Genomic DNA, 19,788 nt, shown 5'->3' on the forward strand with positions numbered 1-19,788 from the left:
GCGGCATTGTGTCAACTCACATTTACTGCGGCGCTTAGTTCAAAGGCACACAACTAGGAAGTGTAAGAGTTCTAAGGTACATGCCATAAGTACTTGTACAGTATTGGCCAAAATTTAATCATGACCTTAGCACCTAAAGCACTTCTAAAAATTCTGTTGAAAATGTTTACTATGCTACTGATATTCCAAAACAGTTCACTGCTTTCGAAGGATGCCAGTTTTCTGGCTCGATGCTTTAAGAAATTTGCTTAGGCGAGAATAATAGCATTCATACACAGTCGAGTCAAAGTAGATTAAGAGAACGGGTAAGGTACATAAATATGATACTTCTATATGCGTCTAGCAGCAAATTTTGCACAATCGCTCAGCGCGCTTCAGACTCAAGTATTGCAACCTCGACCAGTGCCAGCAAATATCGCTTTTATAGTCATATTTTCAGATCACCAAGCTATCAAGGACTTTTTAGGGCTAACTCCATTGGGAATTTTACTCCAAGCTTCTGGGAAAGATCAGGTGGAAAAGGACTTAACTTCGCTTGGGGTGCACAACTGGCGCCTTTTAAGCGGTAATGGCGCCAATCAAGAAAAAGAAAATTGCTTTAAAACGATTGTAGGAATTCAAAAAAAATAGTGAATCGATAAGCAATGAATATTATTTGGGCGGTATGCGATGCTTGGGTGTACATAATTTGTGCTCCGACAATCAGCTGTAGCACAAGGCTATTATTTTGAACGAATTTTTGCTCAAAAACAAATGTCATCGAACTATCATCGTATAAACCTTATATGGATCCTACTTACATTTTTCTATTCCAAAAACTCAAATTATCAGTCGGAAGTATTTGTATTCAGCCGACAGAGGGCATAAAAGAGAGTTTTGGAGGAACAACTGAAGTCAATTCCAGAAGATTGAGAATTAATTATGCATTAGCATAATTGTTTCATTTCGGAAAGGACCTGTTTTGAAGACGTTATAATAAATTTGAAAAAATAATAAATTTTTTTTTTAATTTCATATCATTATTTTCATAAAAAATTAAATGAAAAAAAAAAGACTTCCTAAGAGTTGCTTAAATTTTAGCCACTACTGTATGAACTATAGTAGCATACGGCACACTAGAATGCCAGTCACTATTGTTGCTGTATGACAAAGTCGATATTTTTCACATAATTGACTCACAATTAGTTCAGATTAAACTCCAATCACTTGAATTGTGAAATTAATTTCACTTTTTTCGTATTTTAGTGTGGAAAAATTAAAGAATGCCATAAACAAAATTTTTATTTGAAGCAAAAAAAAAAAATAACAAAAACAACCAAAACTGCTATTTAACGAATAAAAACAATGGGAATATATGAAATTTGCATATCATCGTAAAAATATCTGTGCCATAGAAATTCTGCTTAGTTGAATTTCTCATTACATTGCAAGCTTTGTTTCATTAGCACTTTCACACCTTTTTATATAAAATGAGACCCAATTTTTTCCATTGATAAAATTTTTCATAGTAAAAGTGCCAACATTTGCAGTCCATCAGTCTGTAGCACAACATAAACAGAAAGAAACAATTGTTCAAATAAAAATAAAATAGCGAAAGTGTTAAATTGATTTAAGAAAAAAAAAAAAATGCATGCAAAACTATAGTGAATATCGTTTTGCACCTTAAAAGGTCAGGTCTTACTTGTGTCTGAAATATCAAATAGATAAATTTGCATTTTAAATAATTTGCTCAAGCTTTGTGCCATGCATGAAATTCGAAGCGTGTAATTTATTTGAGTCATTATTAATTTATTATAATGCAGCTTAGATTACTAAAAATGTTATAACAGTCTGATATTTCATTTTCTACACAGCCTCAAATACCATTATATATGTATGTGTGTTTGCTTCAACTTTCCGCTTTGCTTGCCTTTTAGAATTTAGAAAGCGATAATGATACGCTTTGTTTCGGCTCAAAACTTGTTTGCATTAATTGTTTGTAATTTGCATTTTATTCTATGGAATAACTGACTGCATACTAGAGAAAGTGACTATTTTGCTAGTTTGTAGTTAAAAATTCATTATTTACAATAGCAACCAAAGAAATGCTGCTTCGAGGGGAATTTAATTTCCAATTCATAAATTTATTGGCACATAAATCAGAATAGATAAAACTGAAAATTCATAACACGCGTGCTGTTAATCAGCCATAAGATATTTCAGCAGTTGTTGTTTTAACAGTAGTAGAAGCCCCGTCAGTGTAGGGTATATCACCGGGCGTCTTCGTCTCGCTCACCTAAAGGTAGGCCCAGGAAACATGCTGTTTCGACGGGTTGGGTCCAGAGGGAGAGGGGTGTTAGATGAGTAGGTTTAAGGGGGCATGTGAAGAGGTGGTTAGTGTCGTGCGGAGTATCTTCACATGCCGGACATATGTTTGGTATGCCGGGGTCAATTCTGAATAAGTAGGAGTTTAACCTGCTACAATATCCCTAACGTAGTTGTGGCAGTGTTACGCGTGTCTCACGGGGAAGCTGGAGCTCTTCATCTGCAATAGGTGGTGGTTGGTCTCCGATTACGGCATTCACAGGGCGGGAGCTTAAGAAGGTGGTGACGGTCTCCCGGTGAATGTCGTTTATTGACTATCTAAATACTGTCTGGTCGAGAAGATTTCTATCAGTTTTGTTCTGGATCTCGTCGGTATAGTTTAAAAGGTGTCTCCTGATGCGCCTAGGAGGCAGCTCTGGCGCAAGCAGGTGAAACCTGCGGTAGCACCCTAGCGGGAACTGCTTGCTGAGCAGTTTATTGTGCTCCATTACAGGGAGCATTTGTGCCTCGTTGTGAAGGTGCCGATAGCAAGAGTTCTTTGTCTTTGCTCCAAGTGCTGCCGGCAAGCGCCTTGAGGACCTTTTTGCGATTTTGGACCTTAGTGGCAATTGCGGTTGTATGCGCTGAGAAGGAGAGCAAACTGTCAAAGGTCACACCCAAAATTTTGGGATTGTTTACTGTCAGAATTGGTGTCTCATCTACTTTCACCTTAAGTTGCAGCTTGACCTCCTTTGTCCAGGTGGTGAAGAGGGTCGCCGTGGGCGGAAAGTTGGGGATTCCTCGTAGTGAAAAAGCGAGAAAGGTCGGTGAGGTAGCTGTTCACTTTGGAGCACACACCATCCATGTCATTGCCCGACGCCATTATCGTACAGTTGTCAGCGTATGAGAGAAGGGGGACTCCCTCTGGTGGTTGGGGGAGCTTCGAGATATAGAAGTTGTACAGCAAGGGTGAAAGGACACTTTGCTTAATCTTCCTTTCAGCAGTCAAAAATGCTGGCTTACATAGTTTATTCAGCGAGGAGACATGGAGATATCAACCACCAAAAGGTTCACAAATGCATTTGTGGCATCCAACAATATAAAGAAAACCGAAAACATACCGCCAGTAAAAGAGAAGCTCGTTCTAAACCTATTAAGAATATCAAATGAAGTGTACTTATAAAAGGTGGCGCAAAATTGATCACCCCATCAGAAAACTTATAATTTTCGAAACTCACGTCGTACGTCAATCATAATTGACGCACGCGTGTGGCATTGGAAAGCTGCAGTTTTATAAACAGGCAAGCAACGAAGTGCATAAAGGTCAAAATAAAAATTTCCAATACTCAAAATTATTGTTTTTGTTTAATAAAAAAGTTATTCAAAAACGAAAGTGAATGATTAATTCTTCGCCTCCTTGTTCGTTATTCTCATAAAACATGTAACCTCTCGCTAAACTCCACCTAAACCTTCCAGATGGCTCTAGCCGCTTATGGCATCATTTGTCTGGTGTGTATATAATTTTTAAACGCTTTACGAAACATTCGCTTTATAGGACCTCTGTCCTAAGACAAGAACTCACAACAAATCTCAGTTGCTTAAAGGGAAAGCAACTTTGAGACTCGCAAGTAGTACCTCAAAGCGGAAAACAGAAGTCCACAAGTTTAAATTCTGCTTCTAAATAACCCAAGCTCTAGACTTTCAGTAAGAAGACTTTCAGAAAGAAATAGAAAATGAAAGCTTTTAAATAGTATCCAAAACACATTCGTAGAGCTCAACACATAAATCTGGCGTGGACGAAAAAACAATGACCGGTAGGAGAATTCGCAAGCAATGAACTCTTTTATTTATGAAAGTCATGAAATGAATATGAAGGCACTTTGAGCCATCATCTCAAATAGACGCTTTTGATAAGCAATCACTACACTTTTAGAGAGGTGACAAGACGATAGCTTGTAAATTTAACACTAACGCAAAATTTCCGATGTGCCATTTACGCTAATAACACTGAGGAAGAAGTGGATATTATGGAAGGCGCAGAGTCTCCATACGCTCACAGGAGCGGAACCTGGACCAAGGTACCTGTTGTGTCACCAGACATAAACGTGAATCCACTCTGATGAAATATATTTAGGAACCGGACTAATGTTTAGCCGAGGTGGAGGATTGTTATAGTATTAGTGGGAGCATACCCCGCATAACACTGCTGCGACGGCGCCTATGATGATGTGTCTGACATTTTGATTTAAACTTCCTACCCAACAAAATTTTCTATGTTAAATACATAAATTTGCGAGTTTAAATTTTCCAACTAAATTTTACACTTTCCAGATTTTCACAGAAGAGATCTTATGTTAGTTTCATCGAAACATTTCAACAGGGACTCAGAGATGTTCTCAGAGCTCAATAGTCGTATACAAATTTACGAGTTAAAATTTTCCTATTAAATGTTCCACCTTACCTCCCAGACTTTCAGTCAAAATGAGGAAAAGATAACTTTCAGCAGTAGAATTTTGAAAAGATGAGAGATATAACGAGCTCATAAAAAGCATACTAGTGTGTGTTTTTGTTTTTGTGATGTGAGATTGGTCTACGATGTACCTTAATGGATTAACCCCATTTTAGTCAAATTTTTTTATTCTTTTTGGAATTGCATATATAGATATTATAGACTAAGATTCAAGCTTTGATTTTTAATTTGTGTTAAAGTCTCTAGCAAGTTGAGAAAAAGAAGGGTAAAAACACTAAAAATCTCGTTTTTATGGGGTTTGCTTCCTATTTTTTTCAAACCCATGACGTGGTAGAGTCATAAGGACACCAGAAGTGTGTTCAGCGCACAAAAATACATCCGAAATCAGTCTCACACGAGTATACAAACAATGTAAGTTTTTTAAGCTTGTGCACTGAGACTGTGGAGGTGGGGCATTGACACAATACTCACTTGCCAGAATAAATGCATGAGAGGTAGTAGGGTATGGCCAAAGTCATTTTCTTGATGCAGCTGATTATACAGAAATTAATAATTAACTGAATATTTTGTAGTATTTCCACAAACAAATTTACACCTTTGATCAAAGTGCGAATAACTCTATTATTTCTAGCGCTTATTTTTAGTAGAATATCAATTTTATGATCCTGCGTACATTTCCATGCATTAATAAAAATTTTCTCTCAGAACTTTTCCCAGCTACAAATTTTACTTCTAATTTAATACCGATTTATGCAAAATTTATCTTCATAATTGTGGTTATTACAAAGTAAAATCAAAACCAAAGAACTGGACGAATAAATTACTTGCTTCCGCTCACTCTACCGTGAAGATTGGAAGATTGTAGCCAACCAACGGCCAAACACCCCCGAAAGGCAGGGCGTTAGAAGCGCAATTCCGAAAGTCAAAAACTACGTCAAGCTGAACGCGCATTCACCTAATATGCAAAGCAAGACAGACAGCAAAGCAATGAGTGGGTAGAAAAATAAGAAGAAGAGAAAAAAAGAGCCATTTAAAATGCAGACACTCAGGCTGAGGTGTAATTTTAATAAACTGACCGACCACATTTGCAGAGTAGCCTACAGAGTTAAAATCAGAAAAGAAATTTAAAGCAGTAAAGCAAATAAGGCAAAGAAATGGTAGCTAAAATGTACGCTTATAAGAAATCAAGTGAGTGTGTGTGGTCGAAAAGCTAGCAACAATAACAAATCGTGAAATCGTGAAAATGCGGCAAAAAAACATCACCTGCTCAATGGTAGACGCATTTGCACCGGCTGACTTAATGCAAGTGCTGGTGGTTTGCTGATCGACTGACTGCACATGCGCAGCGGCAAGTGGCCAGCGGCTAGTCATATTAAGATACCATTTATTAGTTGTAATAAAAAGCAGAAATAGAATTGAGAAAATTGGTAGGCAAGAAAATCTCGAAGAAGAAAGCACGCAGTACACGTTACGGTCTAATTTTAAAATTGTTAATAAATATACTCGGGCAAGTTGCTGAAATGAGGTGAGTTTGAGGTGAGACGTGCCTCAAGCGGCGACGTACTGAATTAGCTGCTCTAATGATAGTGCACTGGTAGTGCCTGCGGGTCATCTGCGCTCGGTGATCGACTTGAAGTGGCTGGCATGCTGTCACACTGCGCGTTGCCGTGTGTCAACAGGTCGAATGCGCATCCAAATGCGACTGGACGAAAGAAAAAAATAAAGAAAAAATAATAATTTAAGAAAAATTGGGTGAGTGAAAAAAATAGTGAGTGGCGAAAAATAAATATATTTCTTAAAAAGAAAGTGACAAAATATTGAGTCTTTTTGGTTTAAATTTCCCACAAAATCATTGAAAAATGGCTTGAAAGCTCTGAAAATGCTCTAAATCGAACTTCTTTGGACACATTTTTAGTAAAACTTAAAGGCAGATAGTAATTTGATTTAATTGATTTTAATCAAAATTATACAGCTTCTGTAGATTTCTTTGCATTCACTTTCTTGATAGCTTTTATGTGCCAAAAAATGTGCGTGTAGCGTAGTACACATAACAGAAGCGGAAATTTCAAGGCAGACAAAGAAAGAGGGAGAGACCCGAGAGAGAATGAGAGAGAGAGAGAGAGAGAGAGAGAAGGAATGTATATCTAAATAAATTCACAATATTTGCAGAGAGTACAAATAGACAAAATTTACAAAAAACGGAGAAGGGTCGACCGGTGTAGGTAAACACCGGACACAAACCGTGGCAACAACGCGCACTACTCCGAGCGTTTATCACCCGCACAAACGCAGCGATTTCAGGACCGCAGCAACGGCGCAAATTACCGCAAGACAATACCAATAAATACGACTCCGGAATGGATAGCACTTTATAAGTGCCAAAAAAAAACGCCAAAAAAATTGGGACCAAAAATCGCCCCAAACAGAAGTTACCAAGGGAATATCACGCCAAAAAGTAGGCATCAAAAATATATTTCCCTTAAGTTTGCACCAACAAACAAGCGCCAAAAAGTAGGCAGTGTTATTTCTTACTAGAAATTAGCAACCACAAGGAAAAACTCAGGAAAAATAGCCTAAAGTGTATCTCAGATATATATAAGGTATGGCTCTCTCCTTTTCCTCTCCGTTATATCTCTTTTCCCTCTCGCGGAACGAAATTGCCAAAAACGTTGCATGGTCTTGAAATTTTACTCTCCATTCTCGCTCGTCCATCGACGTCTGAGCAGTTTCACTTCAAAAGCCAAAAAGCTGAAGTAACGAAATAATTTAAAAGTTCTTCATCCTCTTCTGCGTTTTGCAAAATAATAAAATTTTAAGTTAGTTGAGGGTAAGGTGCAAGGTAGTATAGTGAAGCGCACTTAAATCATATAGCCCATTGTGGATGTGCCAATTTTACTTCCTCATGTGATGGCCGTGTCTATTGGTCATCTTTTTCTCTGCATTTAGTAAATTTAGTACCTTCAGTTTTTGCGAAAAATGTTCAAATTTCACTTCTTACGCGTTCAAAATCCGAAGATTTAAGATGTGATGTGCTGTGACTTTTCATAAAATCGAAGATGTCACTTTAAGAAATGACAAAGGTCTTTCACACACAATCAGAGTTTTCATTTTATAGCGAGATGTAATACAAATTTTAAAATGAAGAAAATATTGTGGGTGGCAACAATGTTTAAGGAATTACATACATATGTCCAGAATTTTTAGAAAATCAATTTTTTTACAGATTATTATTCTTTATAGTTTTAGGCGTATTTCTGCGGAAGTCGATAGTAAAAATTCCCCATAGATACAAAGTTGTGGTAGAAAATGTAACTGCCCGATGAGACTTTGATGCGCACTGGTAGCTTTCTTTTGTTTGAGACCGCTGACCGTTACTACTCGTTTTTCTCGAAACTGCTTTTTCCGGCACGGTCTGCATGATAACTCATACAGTTTTTAATATTTTTTGATGGGACTTTTTTTAATATTTGCTCTATAGTTTGTGGAGCCGGCTTTTTGATATTTTTATTAAAAATTCTATACACATATCTAAAAGGTGACATTTATGACGTAAAACGCATTTTTTTTAAATGCCATAAATTCCAAAATTTTTCGAAATTCAAAGACTATAACTACAACTTTATTTTACAAGATTTTTTTTTACTTTTTACAGATCTATCAATATTTCAAGGAGAAATGATGCAGACCGTGGAGCCACTTTTTTCACTGTACTTTGGGTCATGTGATTTTTTATGTACTAATTTTTGTAAACAAAAATTAAAATAAATTTTTTTTTATAAAGTTTAAGTACTAATACACAATGTATAAAATTTTTTTATATTTATATCTATTGTTATCCCTTCTAGAAACAATTTTTTTTTTAGCGCATTTTTGGCGCTGCTGAACGTAACCCCTTAAATATTTAAATAATTCCATTCGGAAATCGATTTTTGACTCCTTTCATCAGAAAAAGAAATTCGATGTGATTGAAGCGCTTTCTGAAAAAAATTACTCTTTCAATGCTATTCATTTGATTAATCTCGTCATCTCTATTTGCGGCTTTGTTCCCGGGCACATATGAGGGCCATCGAACCTTCATGACGCACTTCGCAGCCAACACCTTTAAGGATTTCCTAGATCTAAAAACTATCTGAAAAGAGATTATATTGCGCTGCAAAGATTTTACTACAGTTTTTTGTAGTTGGTACATAAAACCTCTGCCAATGAGAATTTTCAAGCAAAATAATTGTGAAAAAATGCAAAGCAAAAGCTAAAAAAATGTGTTCATAACAGATTGCACGAGCAAAAGGCTAACCCAAAAATCGGCGTCTGCAAGTCTACTCTTACAGCCAATAAGAAAAAAAAACACATTAAATAGAGCCAAGTGCAACGAATTTATGCTTCATCGTTTTCAGTTCACTTCTTTTTGGAGTAATTTTGTTTTGGTTTTTGACAATAACACTGAAAACAAAACCGAGAATTCAGACAAACTGCCGTGCATACTCACACATTAAATGCTTCAATTAGCTGCGAACGTGTCACACACACACTGTGGTTGCTGGTACCCCGAGCAATTGGCTTGCAATGGTTGTTGCAACAAATTAGTGCAACCACAATTGAATTCGAAAGCAGTCAGGCGCAACAAAGTGTCTAAATTAACCATTAACAAACTCCATTTGTTTTCTGTTTCTTTTTCTTGTTCTTTTGGTTGATTTTGTGATTGAACGGAAAAGTAACGTGAAAAAGTGGATTAGAAACGGCTAATAAAATGCAAAGCAAATAGAAAATGTACAATTTGAAAGATTTTCAATTTTTGTGGAAAAAAAATTTCTTAAGTGAAAAATATCTACAGTGAAAGCTGGACGTTGAAGGCCCTTGCAGGAAAACCATCACCCCTTTTTATGTGTCTCAAAGCAATTGTTGGGAAAATATGGGATCAGAAGGCACTCATACAGCTCACGATAAACGAAAGCACATCAACATTTTGCACAGCTCTGACTATTTGTCTTAATATTTTGAATGCTCACTATTTTTGTATAAAAATATAGCTTAATGTGTAATAAAAATCAAATAAATCAAATACAAAGAGAAAATGCGTAACACCGAACTTTATTGGGCTAAAATTTAATAGGCTATAAAACTGCATACCCAAAATTTTTCTAAAAATTCTGATTAAAAAGTATGAAAATTTGTTGAATTTTTTTTAATACACACAAAGTTTGAAAGTTGGATTTATTTTTGTTCTAACAGAATGGATTATATTCTCATATATATCATATTCTTATTATATCATATTAAAACAAAAAATTATTAAAATAAAAAAAAAAAATAAAATAAAAAAATTATTAAAAAGAAAATAAAAAATTGTTAAAAAAAGAAAAAAAAATTTAAAAACTTGTAATATAACGTGTCATCCTCATTCTCATTTCCTTGCAGCATAGGGTCTCAAAACGTGTAAATGTGAAAAGTTATTGGCATTTTAATATAAGAGAAAATTTGGAATGTTTACCCCTTATTTTATTTTATTCATTAATTAACAACTTTCTAAAAAGAAAACAAGCCTCTTTAAGAACTTAGACGCCTGCGAATGGCAGGAGGTTTGATGCAAATATTTTACTCGGCATAAATCATTCCAGAAATCATTACATGGCAGAAGTCAAAGGTTGGCCGTGGCCTCTCGCCATTAGATAAAAAAAACCTTTTCCGAATATTCCATATTTCATGTCCCTAAAGAGCTTTCACCGAATGCTACTCACACACCAATTAGAGCATCGGCAGATGTAGAATTAAGAGCTGTCAGCTAAAAAATAAATTAAACTTGGAATCAACATAAATTTCTAGAATTCCAAGTTCGAACATAGGACCACTTGGAGTGGTCCTCTAGAATTTTTAAAACACTATAATTCCCAAAATGTTTATTGGTCTGATAGCTTAAGCACTTTCAGTGATCTTATTTTTTTAGCGTTCAACGAAAGAGATCTGTTTGGGAGGCTGTAGGCTTATTGCCTCCCTAAAATCCATCGAATTTGTCTGAAAGAAAAAAAATTGTGCCATAAGTTTTTAACAAATTTTAAAACTCTTCTTTGCTCTCTTCACCATGTCTCGCTTTTCACCTCCTCGACAGCAGCCACAGTTTCATATGCCCATTTTCTCTTACCAGATTTGTGCCACAAATTTAATTGAGTACAACAAAATTTTAATTGATGTTAATAACGCTCTAGAAAAGCATGTCACCAACTGCGCAATTAAATAAGGCACACAACACCAAAAAAAAAGCGATGGGAGATACTTACTGATGTGCGACAGACAACAACAAAATAACGAAAACCATTGGAAATGATTCTTAAAACCTTCAAGCAGCTGTTTGGCTGCACTGTAGAAAGTTGGATTTGGAAGCAGGTTGTGTATAGTTTAGTGCGACTAGTTTAGTATGACTACGTAGCGGTGTCAACTAATAGCCCAACAACAATAGCAATAACAACAACCAAAAGCAGTGATATTTAACCACCAGCTGCGTCATTAAGTCACCCAAGCAGTTGAATAACAACAAAAGGAAAGAAGATAGATGACTGAAACAGTTGCCAATCCGTCACAGCTGTTGACTGCAGTGGCTGATTTGATGGGATAACCTGACGAATGTTGAGTGGGATGATTGGACGGCTGATGGCTTGAAGGCTTTAATGCCACGATTTCTCAGTTGACACTGGCAATTTGCAATTAGCTTAAATATTTCATACGAATTGCACTTAAATATTTCACGCGAATTCCCCAAAAAATTCACAAAAAGCAAAAATGTACCAAAAAATAAATAAATTCGGGAAATGTTTTGTTAAAAGTTAGCGAAGAAAGTGGTGGGGGAACTCAAATGGAAAAGTTTAATTTGGAAAAGAAAAGTCAAATCCCGTGATTGCGTCGAAGGCAAAGACTATAAAAATGTTGTGAAATTATAAGTGTGAAAGTAAAGAAAATTTATAAATAAAAAAATTATAAAAATTGTGTTAGATCACTTATGGTAAGACCGAGGAAGCAGCCCAGCTGCGGACTACTCAAACCGATATGGAGCTATATCTCCAAGGGATATCCGGTCAACGAATAATCCTCCTGCCTTACCAGCAGCCAGTATGATACATCGGATTTGGAGATGCTAAATTCAAATCAAAACATTCCGTCGATGAACGGAATTAAGGCAATAATTTAAAATCAAAGCCGTAATCTCCACTGGGATAAGAGGATAGCAAGTTATGATCAGAATAATAGATACACAATATTTTGACCAGTTTTGACTGCTTTCCATTTGTTTATCTCATTTTCACTAAATTTTAATAAAAATACTAAATTAAACAAAAATTTCAGCCGAAGGCCTTTGTTGCTAAGCAGCTAACAGCTGCTAACAGCTAAGCAGTTATTGGTTAAATAATTTATACAAATGTTTAAAAAATACAATAAAAACAAAAATTTCAAACTTTGTACAAAATTTAGAAAAATTCGAGAAATGTTGAACAAAATTTAAAATTATTTAATCAGTATTAAAAAAAATGGGTACGCAGTCTTATATATATATATATATATATATATATTATATATATAATTGGCGCGTACACCCTTTTTGGGTATTTGGCCGAGCTCCTCCTCTTATTTGTGATGCGCGTCTTGATGCTGTTCCACAAATGGAGGGACCTACAGTTTCAAACCGACTCCGAACGGCAGATATTTTTGTGAGGAGCTTTTTCAGGGCAGAAATACACTCGGCGGTTTGCCATTGCCTGCTGAGGGGCGACCGCTATTAGAAAAATGTTTTTCTTAATTTTGGTGCTTCACCGAGATTCGAACCAACGCTCTCTCTGTGAATTCCGAATGGTAATCACACACCAACCCATTCAGCTACGGCGGCCGCCGAGTAGTCTTCTAGCTCATTAAATTTTAGAATAGCAAAGTGCAAGTTGAAAATGGCTCAAATACGAGGGTCGTTTGAAAAGTCCGTACAAAGTCAGAGAGATGGCATTACAGGGTCCGGCACTTGAAGTCTAACCAATTAAAAAGGCCTTAAATTTAGTTTGGAATACTCTTTTTATTCAGTTCAAAGTAAAAAATTTGTGAAAATAATACAAAATTAACAATAAATTTACTTTTTCTCACCTTTTGCCTTGTCTATGGCCTTGAGACGGTACAGAAACGAATCACAATCTGCCCGAATGTGACTTGCAGGTATTTTGGCCTACTCGCGGATAATAACTTTTTTAGCGCCTCGAGACTGCTGAATCTTTTAGTTCGGACCTTGCTCTCCAAAACGAGCCAAAGACAATAATCCATCGGATTCGCGTCTGGTGAATTTGAAAGCCATTGTGTGGATGTTATGAAGTTCGGAATGCTGTTTTTGAGCCATTCTCGGTGCCGAGTCTTGTTGAAACGTCCATGGTCTGCCATCTAAATGTTTGTCTATGGCTTCAGAGCAACCCCCAGAATACTTTCCCGATAATATTTCGCATTTACCTTAACGATTGGAGAGCGGTTATAGCGTATGAACGGTCGGTCAAATAAGCCCTATCGTTGTTGGGAGTTTACGAACTGACCAATTTGAACAACTTTGTCGTCAGAAAACACAATGTTCGGAAATTGACCGCTTTCAGCCCACCGAAACAACTCATTCGCTTTCTCAAGCCTGACTTGTTGATCATGCGTCTTTTGGGTATTGTAAGGTTTGACTTTGAGATCATTTTTCAGTAAGCTGTGATGATATGGTCAGATATTTTCAGTTCTTTTGCCATTTGATTAGCACTTCGCCGAGAATTTCACTCAAATCGCTTCTTCACCTTTTGAACCATTTCACGTGACGTTGCAGTCCTTTGATGACCACCGTAGAAACGAATGGCTGTTTTTCTGAATTGGACAAATCCTATTATTTGAAAGGAATCAACAAACTATGTCGAAAAATAAAAAAAATTAAAATGCCCTAAGAAAATTAATTAATTTTTATTTTTGCAAGGAGTTTTCAAACGACCCTCGTATAGCATATTCAGTAGTGGTCGTGTGTTAAAAATCGTTTACAAATCTTCTAATGTTAGTAATACGATTAGCCGTAATTTTTTTTTTTTATTTTTTTTTTAATTAGCAGCTTCCAGCTTTGATAGCGTAACAAATTTATTTTTCTATTCACATTTGCTGCCGAATAAAATAATATCATAAATTATCAGCTCAACCTCAATGTGTATGTAATACCCGTACAAAAGAACAACAACTATAAAAAGTCACAGGTTGAAAAATTACCATATTTAATACCTTTCAACGCAAAGAAAGCACGCCGAAGACTGGCGGACAGTAAGTAACTGCGCCACAGAGATCTAAGGCGTTTACAGCACCACCCAAATTATATATTTTATGCACCGTAAAAGTCATTGCCAAGGTACTCAGATACGAAATACTCCAGGTAAAGCCATAAATTTAAGTGAATAATTACCGGCACATTTACCGGTGCAACGGCACGAGTGCAATCATATACCAATCCATACATACATACATACATATATGTATATCTTATGGATATGTATATTTAATGGATATGTAAATCGATGCATGTCGATGCGTTGATGCAGCAGCACTTAAATACCAGTTAAGTTAAAAAATTGAATAGGTGGGCTAGAGAATGGGCTGTTAGAGTTAAATTGTTTCAAAATGTGTTGAAAGGAAGATGAAATGGGAGTTGTCACTAAATGGAACTTGATTTTTGGTGAACGTTTACAAATTTCTAAGGAGGAAAAACGGCAAAAAAATGTATTAATTTATGTTAAGAAACCAATGTAAGAAATGTAAGATATCAAATAATCGGGCAGGTTCTATAATTCACTACCGAATGAATTTATATGAAATTTTCTGGCAACTGCAGTGAAATTCATGCGGAGATGAATTAGAGAAGCTGCCCGAATGCGTCACGGAAACGATATTTCACGACCAATTTATGCACCCAGTGAGGCTATTAAATAACGAGACTGACTTTGAAGGAAGTACGCTTGCGCCAAACGCCTGCGGCCACCAGCTGGTTAGTATGAAGTCTTCTCATTCGAGCCACTCGTTTCTTTAACCTCTTCAGGGACATCGGCTCATATGTGTACGTTTAGGTTTTTTGAAATTTTTCCATTCATAGATGATCTCTACGCTAAATGGCCACATATGTGGACATTTTTTGTTTTTGTAAAAATTACTATTTTCTATTTTTTTCTTATCTTACTGAATTGTTATAAATGTAAGCTGAAAAACTCGTAATAAATTGAAAAATAAAATTAACGTTTTTCACTTTAAAAAATTCGTCCCTGAAGAGGTTAAACAAATCAGCACAGCCGAAGCCTTCTTTCCCATTCTTCTTCTTTAGTTTTCATTCCATATTCGAATTTAAGCGATTTAGCAATTTAAATTGTATTATTAATTTCTAATTCGCGATTTCTAGCTGCTTCCAAGAGGTGGCACGTACGCTCGATACCTCTTCTTCCTTTCTTGCGTATTAGAGCTGTTTTCTTTTTGAGTGTTTTTTTGTTTCTCCAAAAGGTGTTATATGAACTGATGCAGCAACGAATTGTAATAAAATTTCACATGAAATTTGGAAAAATTCATAGCGCGGTGCACCTTCACTGAACTTCCTGAAGATCAGACTATTAGCCAACAGTACCACCAACTCACATAACATGGCATAGGGGCTTATGGAGGGCCGTAAAACTCTTTTGAACCCATTGGGGAACTAATAACTAAATCACTTTGTGGTGGGTTTTGTAGTCTGCTGCTTTTGAAAGATGCGGAAAGGCTGATGGTCTCACAAAACGTGAGGGCCAATGGCGCCTGGGCAGAAGGCTGTACTATACATATATACATATATGTACATACTGTCAGCGTGAAAAGAAAGTGCAACCCACACATTGACAAGTTTTGAATATTAATTAATTTATTTTTTTTTTTTTGAATTTAAATTATTTTTCAAAAAAAAAAAACTATAGTTTATACTATAACAAAAATCAAATAACGCAAGATTTCAAACTTTGTACAAAATTTATAAAAATTCGGCGAATTTTCATAAAAATGTCGAACTTTTTAGGCAGAATTTTTGGAAAAATTTCGGGTATGCAGTTTTTTAGTGCATTGAATTTTGTTAGAACTTCGAAGTGCAAGTTTCAAATGGTTCAAATATTACCTTGATTTTTGAAAAATTTTCCTGCTGACGCTGGTAGGTGTTTTGCTTCATATAAAAAAAATAGAGCATTCGTTATATGAAAGAAAATACGCCAACACCGTCAGCAGGAAAAATTGTAAAAACTCAACATAATTTTTGAGACACTTGAAACTTGCTTTTTGAATAATAAAATTCGTGGGACTAGCAAATTACATACTCGAAATTTCTCCGGAAAATCTTATTAAAAATTTTGAAATTTTAATGGAAATTCGCCGAATTTTTATAAATTGTGTACAAAGTTTGAAACTTTGCGTTATAGCAGTTTTATTGTAGTATAAATTCTAATTGTGTTATTAGTGAATGCTCAAAACTTTTTTATATAGAGGAAAACACACAACACCGTCAGCAAAAAAATTGCCAAAGTAAAAAATTTTCAATTTTTGACCAGTCTTGACTACTCTTATTTATTTTTTTAATTCTACTTAATTTTCTATAAAAACATAGTTCTTTCGACTACAAACGCACTATAAATCAAAGCCTGAAACATTGTATAAAATTAAAAAAAAAATTCTAAAAGTTTTCATTAAAGTTTCAATCTTTTCAAACAGAATTTTAATAAAAGTATGTGGAGGAAACACCCAACACCGTCAGCAAAAAAAAAAAAATCAAAATACAAATACAAATACCTGATATTTGGCTTGTCTTCACCACTTTCCATTTATTTTTTTTTTTTCTAATATATATAAATCTGGGGCATTCCTCAACAAATGCACTATAAATTAAAGCCTTGTACAAATTAAATTAAAGTATTGTACAAAATTTACAAATAACAAAAACCATAGAATTCAAAGTTTCAGAAAATTGGACAAATTTTCATTTAAATTTCAAACCTTTTAAAGAGAATTTTAAAAAAATATTTGGGTACGCAGTTTCATAGCACAAAAAATTTTAGTAGAAAAAAGTGCAGGTTTTAAGTGACTCAAAATTCTCGTTGACTTTTGATCATTTTTTCTCTGACAGTTTTGCGCATATTTTCCATATTAATGCAAGATATTTTTAAGATGGAATTTGCCGAGCAAAAAGACTAAAATTTTTGTGGCTTGGTGAAACACCAGCACATATTTTACGTGATTTCCTTCGTATATTAACCCACAGCCTCTTATGTCTTGGAGAACGACTATCGTCAGCAATGAAAATATGGAGCACGTGGCACATTTTATATTATTTATTTTATATACTAAATAGACTTAGGCTGTGAGCCTCAATAATTTTTTTAGCACGGCTGTTTCTAAAGTGTTATCGGATAGTCTAAGACTTCGAAATATCTTATTTTAGGGTAATTTTAAGATCTCAAGCTCTTAAAAAAGCACCCTATATATAATAAAAATAATAGTACTCGTACCTTCACACTCTTACTTAACTCTGTGAAAGCATATCAGATATCATGTCAGATACGCACTTCGATCCGCAGATCTAATCCGACCTCAGTTCCACCCTGTGATAAATTTATACGAGTATCATCCACTTCGTTGCAAGTACTACAGCTCATGATTTGGTGAACGGTTATGGCTTCCAAAGCTATTTCGGGCATAAAACATCTAAAAAGCAGAAATCATGTCACACATTTCAATTTCCTGCCATTCGACCTGCCATTGGCGCTATGAAAACAATAAGACGCACCCCAACATAGTTTAAGTGCGCCACATTCAGAATTAAAATAAAAATTGTCGTAAAAATTTTCCAAGAAAACACTCGTGCAACTGAAACGTACCGTCAATTTTTGCGAAAATCACGCAACCATTCAACCAGTTGATCTTCCGCTGACCGAAATGCAGGGCGCCTGCATGCAAATGTCCACAATGGACAGAAGAACAAGTGAACCAAAGAAATGGAGCAGTAAGGAATGAGTGCAAAGCAATCGACTGGCGTGCAAGATTGCTAGTTAAATAAGTAGCTGGACAGCGCATCTACGAATAGTTCAAGCGGCGCGCAAGCAACAAAGTGCAAACTGTTCTAGTTCCAGCGGCAGCTGACAGGTAAATCACCATGCAAGCCGCACTCTATTTGGAACACTGCTGGATTTGTAAGCTGATGCTGATTGCTAGCTTGGACTTGCTTTAAATCGTTTTTTAGGTTCTTGTTGTTGTTGCTATTATTTTTTTGTTCTTCTTGCTTGCCTTTCACGCTTCTCCCCAATTGCGTTTGAGAGAAAATTTTTGGCTGACAGGAATATTCAGGACACCACATCAGTGCGCGAAAAAACAAAAAAAAAGCACTTATAAGCCAGAGCGTAAAAGCAAAGTTTTTTTAGGATTAGTGTTTTTTTACGATTTTTTCTGCTAGTCAAGCCCAAGTGCACCAAATGCTTGCCCGAAAAACTTGACTTGGCATAGTTTGTGCAAAAATGGGGCAAACACTCGTTTACGTTGGAGTTTCTTGTTGTTCCTGTCAATGTCATTTGTTGCTGATGTTTTTGCTTTTGCTTCGCTGTTGTTGGCTGCTGTTGGAGGATAGAGCATACTGGCAGCGTTATCATCTAGCCGAGGCTTTGAACACTTCGACTGCGACTTCAATCGCTGCAGTTGTTGTTGTGGCCGTTGGCTTTCAGAATTTATTGTTGCTATTAATGATGATAGTAAGCCTTTCCTCAGTTTTCTTCAGTTTCTCTATTAATTTTTATTCTTATTCTAATGTTAACTCTCTACGCTTATGTGTGTCTGTGTGTATGTATGTATTAATGTATTTATGTATGTATGTGTATGAATTTATGTACGCGGTAAGTGGAAATAAATTGCTTTACTCGATAGTTACTTTCAGAATTTTTGCTTCTTCTTTCTTATGCTGCGTCATTGCAATCTTGCAGGCGATCTGTTGTTTCTTCAGCTTTTTTGTTATTGTTGTAAACGAAACTAATGCAATGCACTACCGCGTAGTTAGATACTCTGCAACTACGTATGTAGCTACTTTTTTTGTTTTTGTAAAAAAAGTTGCACTCGTTTTACCGTTAGAATGCAGTGAATGCAACGCAGAGGCCGGTTCCAAGCCAATCTACAGCCAAGTCAAACAAGTAGCGAGCAGCTCTTCGGCTTCTTCCTTCACTTCTGGATATTGCCGTAATCACACACACACGTGCATATGTATGTACATGTAGAATGGTTTGGCTTGCGGTGAATGTTTAGCTGCTGACTGATTTTTATATTTTAACCGATAAATATGCTTACATACATACATACATACATATATGCGGATATGTAACCAAATGCTTGAATGTGTTTGTGTGTGTGTCAGCTCAGTAACAAAAGCATCAATGCATCGCGTAATCGATGACGAGATTTTTGTTTGCTGTTCTTTTTTTATGGGATTTTACTATCTTATGCTACCAAGCACTTCTAATAGTTTGCTTGAGCAACAACAACAACTGCTTAAACGAGTACATGTGTGAGTTTCATTCTCGAAATACACGTTTCACAATTCGCAATGCTCTGGTTAGGTAATTTCCGCAGGCTACGCAACAGCCATTCACTAATATATTCACCAATCGGTGTTTGTTGTTGTTGTTGTTGCTGTCACTCACATTTAATTGGTGAAAATGTACTTTTGGCAAAAAATTGGGTTTGGGGCGATGCGCAAAACACTAATCCTAATAAAAAAATTCATCTACAAACGTATTTTGTGATGGCAGAGGTCTTCGCTAGCTAAAGAACTTTCCCAAAATACTTCGAGTGTATCTAAGCGCGTGGCTGTGTGCAAGCTTTAACCGTAATAAGTGGGAACAAATTTAATCAATGAAATGTTTACCTATTTGTGAAATACAGATGCTATTTTATCTTATAGATACAATTCGTATCTTGCAGATACTTTTTCCCATACTTATTTTGGGTTTAATTTACGCAATTTTTGCCTA

This window comes from Anastrepha obliqua, chromosome 4, assembly GCF_027943255.1.
Source record: "Anastrepha obliqua isolate idAnaObli1 chromosome 4, idAnaObli1_1.0, whole genome shotgun sequence".
NCBI classification, from domain to species: Eukaryota; Metazoa; Arthropoda; class Insecta; order Diptera; family Tephritidae; genus Anastrepha; species Anastrepha obliqua.